Source organism: Takifugu flavidus, chromosome 8 (genome assembly GCF_003711565.1).
Source record: "Takifugu flavidus isolate HTHZ2018 chromosome 8, ASM371156v2, whole genome shotgun sequence".
Taxonomy (NCBI): domain Eukaryota; kingdom Metazoa; phylum Chordata; class Actinopteri; order Tetraodontiformes; family Tetraodontidae; genus Takifugu; species Takifugu flavidus.
Genome location: NC_079527.1, coordinates 3,813,044 through 3,819,043, shown reverse-complemented (window position 1 = coordinate 3,819,043; position 6,000 = coordinate 3,813,044).

Genomic DNA, 6,000 nt, shown 5'->3' with positions numbered 1-6,000 from the left:
CTCAGCGCTGCTGTAAAGGCCCCAAAGGTCAATTTTGAGGTGCTAATTTACTTATAGCCATAAAAATCAAGTAAATTGCCAATACAGCAATATTGGTGATAAAACAAATAACAATAGACAATATGTAGTTCATGTGTTCTTTACAAAGGCCGTGTTTTCGCCAGTGTCAGCTTTTCATGTTTTACTTCCTGAGAAGTTCAATCCAGAATAGTAACTGAAATAGCCCACACCTCTTTTTTATTTGTAAAATTCAGAGGGCATCCATCTTTGTACCTCAATAAATCCCTGTTTCTTCATAACTTCATAGCAATGGAAGGGCCATATTTACCAGAGCTCCCTATTCATGATCAGTATATTATGTTCCAGACTTTGTAGTAAAAACCATTGAAATCTAAAACAACAATCAATCATTGCACTTTAACTCAAGAATTCATTCTTGATGGAGTTAAGGTCAGGCAAGTTTGCTGGCCAGGGTCCTTTAAAGCAGGTGCTGGTACTTTTGGCAGTAGGGTTCGGGCTCAAGCCCTGCTGAAAAGTAAACCCCACATCCCCATGAAGCTGGCCAGCAGAAGGAAGCATTAAGCAATGTAGAATCTACCGGTAGACAGCTGCACTGACCATGGACCTGATCAAACATAGTGCACCGACACTAGCTTGACATGGCTCCCTAAGTCACCATTGCCTGTGGAAACCTTAAACTGGACACTAGGCTTGTAATCTGTGCATCTCCACTCTTATATCAGACTCTGAGACCTTGATTTACAAATTTACTTGCATCTAAAAAGAAGACTTTGGACCACTGAGTAACATTCCAGACGCCTCTGATATTGTCTCTTGTTCAAGAGCTGCTCCACACAAGGAATGTGATAGTTTTAGTGTCTTGGATGTGTCTTTTTGTGCTCTTGAAGCACTGACTACAGCAACAGTCCAGTCCTTATGAATCTCCCTTTATTCTTGAATTGGCTTTGTTTCACAATTCTAGCCAATTCTTTGTTCCTTGCAATTGTGTGGTTATCTCTGTTGTGTGTGCACCTTTTCTACATTTTTACTTCCATTCATCTTTCCATTAATGGGCTTGTATAAAGAACTCTCAGAACAGCCGGTGTCTTTAGCAACGTCCTTTTGTGTCTTACTCTACTTTGTCAGGGTATCAATGATCATCTCCTGGACAACTTTTAAGTCAACAGTCTGCCATGATTGTGTAACCGTCTGAACCAGACTAATGTAGCTAATTTAAGTGCGATACCACAGGCCTCCAATATTGAATTTATTCACAATATCCTCATTCTCTCAATACACAAATGAAATGTTGCGACAAAAAAATACAGTGACTGAAACAAAAAATGAGCTACGTGCAAAATGTTGCAGGGTTTCCACATTCAATATGTTGCAATGAGGAAAACAGTGGAATTATTCCGATGGAGGGTTGTGAAGTGTTGCGGCTCCTCCCTAGCTGTTGTTGGGTTGGTGCTGCCCGCCGCTGGTCCTGGGACGTCTCAGACTTAGTCAATCCATCAGTTCAAGGGGCGGGCACTTCCTGCACAAGGCAGTGCAATGAAACCCAGATGTAAACAGTGGTCCCCTTATGTAAACATCAAATCAAGACTTTCCAAACACCTTTAAAGGTACAGTAATTACCTCAGCTCGGTGCAATAACACTGGCTGCCTGAGTGAAATAGTGCAGTTAAACTAGTTCTTGTTTGCTTACAAGGAAAACACAAAGGTGAAGGTGATGTTTGCGCAAGTAAACATCTGTGGTCAGAGATCGGGATTCTATTTGATTAAGTGTGGGATAAAGGTAAGAAGGCAGCAAAAGCAGTAAAAATGATGTTAGGGGGGAAAAGAAGGGGCTACATTTGCATCCAAATCCATGATCCCTGCAGCTGCTGTTGTTTTGTAGGCCGGAGTTACATCAGTAGTTTTATGGAAAGGCCTGGGAAACACTGCTCGACTTGACCTACTTAAAGAATGTTAGTGTTAGATGAAATGTAATACTCCCCAGTCTCCGAGCACTCATTAACTCTCTTTGTGTTTATTAGCAGTTGCTGAAAGGCTTCATAATTGAGGAAGCAGAGTCTTTAAATACCCCTGGAACAGTGGCAAGGATTCATCATATCAGACCAAAAAATGTTTCTTGTCTGCCAAGTGGATAAAGTACAACATCTTCGCCGTTTACAATCGCTGTAAAGAAAGGTATCCAAAACACACGATCATTCATGAAAGCAAAATTTTAAACGATCTGGTTTCTTATTCTTCTTTAAGGGAGTAGTAAAAGTGAATAATATATTTATTTTATAACAGCACATGTGTCTCACTTATTTGAACTTCCTGAACTCAGATAGTATGTCCAGATGGTCAATGTCATGGTCGCTTTAACATGGCAGCCTGGGTTTGGACAAAGTTACATTACATGAAACATCAAATTCCAAATATTCTATTGCAGGAAAAAACAAACAAACTCAAATGTGTTACTCAAAAATTTATAGATCCATTTGAATTTATAGCATCCACATGTTCAAGAACTTTTATGCAACTTTTGGTGATGATTGTTGCTTCCTGTGCATGTGTGTGTATGTGTGTGCATGCGTGCACGTGTGTGTGTTTTAATATGGTTAACGTGGTTAAATGTAATGAAAAATACATGACCCAGGTTAGAAGGCAGAGCCACACCACTTACTTTGTGCCCCCCCCTCTCTCTCACTCTCACTCTCTCTCTCTCTCTCACACACACACACACACGCACACACACAAGTTATAAGTTTTAGTATAGAACCAGAAAGCACATAAATAAAACTGAATTGAATAGAGTTAAACACACATCTACATACACATGCAAACATTTCCTAGGTCATCAAGAGTATAAACGTCTGGCTTAAAGTGTAGTAAATATTTAATACGTAAATTATGAAGGCACTCGCCCAAGGTTACTCGCTATGACAACAAGACTGCCACAAACGATCCCTTCATATACAGGAAATGACGCCATAAGACCAGCTGTGTTAAGGCTAATTTTAAACCAATTTTTTAAGACGTTTGTGTTTGCAATCACCCTCATTCTCATGTACACATTGTTGTATGCAGTATTAAAATTAAGATTTTCTACAGTGAGAGGGAATGGCCAGAAAAACATGGAGGTTTTTCTGTCCATCATACCGTAGCTGAAAATATGCCTGTTTATGTATTGTAAAAAGTGGATTTAATTGCTTTTGGACCTTCCAGGTTCAACTCTGCAGCCATTTGGAATTCACATCTTACACAAACTTGTTTAACAACTTGTTCTGAAGGCACAGACCCTGTTTTCATTCAAACAAACATACTGTAGGTGTGTACATGATGCTGCCAGAAATGTAAACAAGTGTCATTTATTCAGTAAAGCACATTACAAGTATAACAGCTCATAAAGTAGGTTTGTAAATTGTTGAATGAACTTGTGCTCTTTTTTCCTCAGAGTAGATTAACCTATTTACTCAATTCAGATGTATTGTGTAATTATATAAGTGCATGTAGCTAAACATAGCATCCATATTTATTAGGTGCCATTTATGGTATAGTAATAGTACCTGCATTCAGTTTATTTTACAGTATGCTATAGCAAATGGAGCCATGTGTTAAAACATATTTGTTTGGGAGATTAAGAAGAAATTTGAGTCGTGTGCAGATTTTGGTGCCTCAGCTGTTAAGAACCAAGTCTGAGGATGGTGGACCAGTTGAATCCTTTTAAACAGGATTTAGGTTAAAGACTTGAAGCTCCAAGCAAGGATATGATGTCACCATGCAGATTACGGAGGCTACAGAACTGGTGCCCTGCTTTAATCCCAGGTCAGGGGATGCAATACACAAGTGTCATTGTTTTATTCCATATGAGATCAATTTTATATATTTCTTCAAGGCACACTCCGATCGGTCACAAAACCAATACCAGCAGGATGAGGGTTCAACATTAAAAGGCTATTTTCAATATTGCATTTTGTCTAAAGTGTGATGCGAACAAAAAGATCCCAAATTGGCCAAATTGATTTTAAAAATTTCTATTCACCATTTGAGCTTTCACAATGATTTGCACCAGCAGTGTGTACTCATTCATTCACACACTGGTGGGAGAGATTTGGTCACATTCATACACTTAAGACACAGCTTTAGGATCAATTGTAGTCCCTGAACAAAAGACTGAACAAAGCAAAGAGTCCTTGAGCAAAACAAGCCCTAAAATAGCTTCCACAGCTGCATATTCAGTGTATGACTCTGCATGAATGGATTTTCCTAATTCCTGACGGGCGTTTATGAACTCCCATCATTATGTGATGCAACTGCAAGAGCGTGAATGTACATTTGTAATGAAAAAGTGCTTTAAGTGTTGTCAGTTTATTGTTTTTCGGTCACAGAAAGACTTTTACGACTGTACAGTGGACGCCCAAGCAGAAATAGTTTTACAGCCAGTGAAAAGAGAGATTGAAAGAGTGAAGTGCGTGTATTTGTGTTGGTTTTGGAAGAACTCCTTGAGATGATGTGGATTGAGGGAATTGATGGGTGGATGAGGGGGGCAGGGCGGGTTCTCCTATTGAGGATGAATTTCTGAGTAAAATGAAGGCTTTGATTTACAGTATAGCTGTTAGAGTGAGAAAACGTGCTCGATTTATGACATGAAAGGTGTATTTCTCTGCACCTGCATCTTTAAAAAAAAAATCAATATCTTGATATTGTTTTTTGTGTTTTGTGAATGCTCACTGAGAAGATGGCAGAGCAGCAACTCCTTAGGCTCATGTTATACATGACGTGATGTGCGCAAGGCCAGCTCCCTACTTGACATTTATGTCAAAACCAAGTGCTCCTGAAAGATTTGTGAGGGCATATTTGCTGAGGATGTAGAGCTGGACGGAGAGAGGAAAGAAGTTAAAGAGGAAGCACAATGGTTCGGGGAGGAAAGGAGAATGGAGGCTCTCCCAGGGGGAACTGGTGGGGGAATTTGCTTTCGTCCACAGCTCTGTCTCCCATCCTCTCATTCACACGTGCATCTGATTTTTGCCAACCCACCTCCTTCATTCACAGTCCTGCCTTTCCTATCTTTAACTCTCGATTAGACACACACACGCACACACGCAGACACACACACATGTTTTTCTGAAGGACACAACAGCAGTTTTAGGAGAAACAGCTGCAGATTACAGACAAGGGAGGGAAACGGCTGTGTGTGTGTGGGGGTGTGTGGGTGTCTGTGTGTATCTGTGTGCGTAATCAATGTTACATCTTGCAGCTATTCTTTCTGTAGGAGTTTGTGTTTACTTTGTTTTGTCAGCAGAGGATTTGTTACGAAGTGAGCGAATTGGACAGTGAACAGTTGGGATTTTCCAAAACACATGGCTGGAAATGTGGCGTTCAGATGATTACCTGCTGTGAATTATAGTGATGAAGAAGGAGATAAGGGCCTTATTACACTATCTCACAATCCAAAATGCATTTTGGTTTCTCTTCACTTGCTGCCATTATAATCCATATTAGCCATTATGGCTTGAAAAAGTCATACACGTCACATTAGATTCAGTTTCAGATACTGATCTGTGGAATTTCAAAAAGAAATGATTAGTCTCACTGATTGATAGCTCCAAGAAGAGCTAAATGCTGGCTTTAATTATTAATCTGCACAACGCTTCAATGGAGGCCCACGCTTCTGACTTGGACTGCAGTTGTAGTCATGATCAATTATAAGCTCTTATGGTTTTAAGATGATCATCTTTTCTAGCACTCAACATTGACATGAAGATATTTACAGCAGAGAAATGCCAGCACAACTGGCCACTCAGCAGCTGCTGTAGAACAGGGGAAAAGTTCAAGTCTGTGCTTCGCACTGGGAGAACTTCAACTCTGCTCGGAAGATTCCTCTGAGGAGTTAAAGGTTTCCATCAAAAGTTAATCAAAATGGTAAGGAAAACATTATTCTCCCTCCACACTGGTACCCCACCCAAATGTGGCCCATGATTTAAATGTAAAGCATGTCCAGAGAAT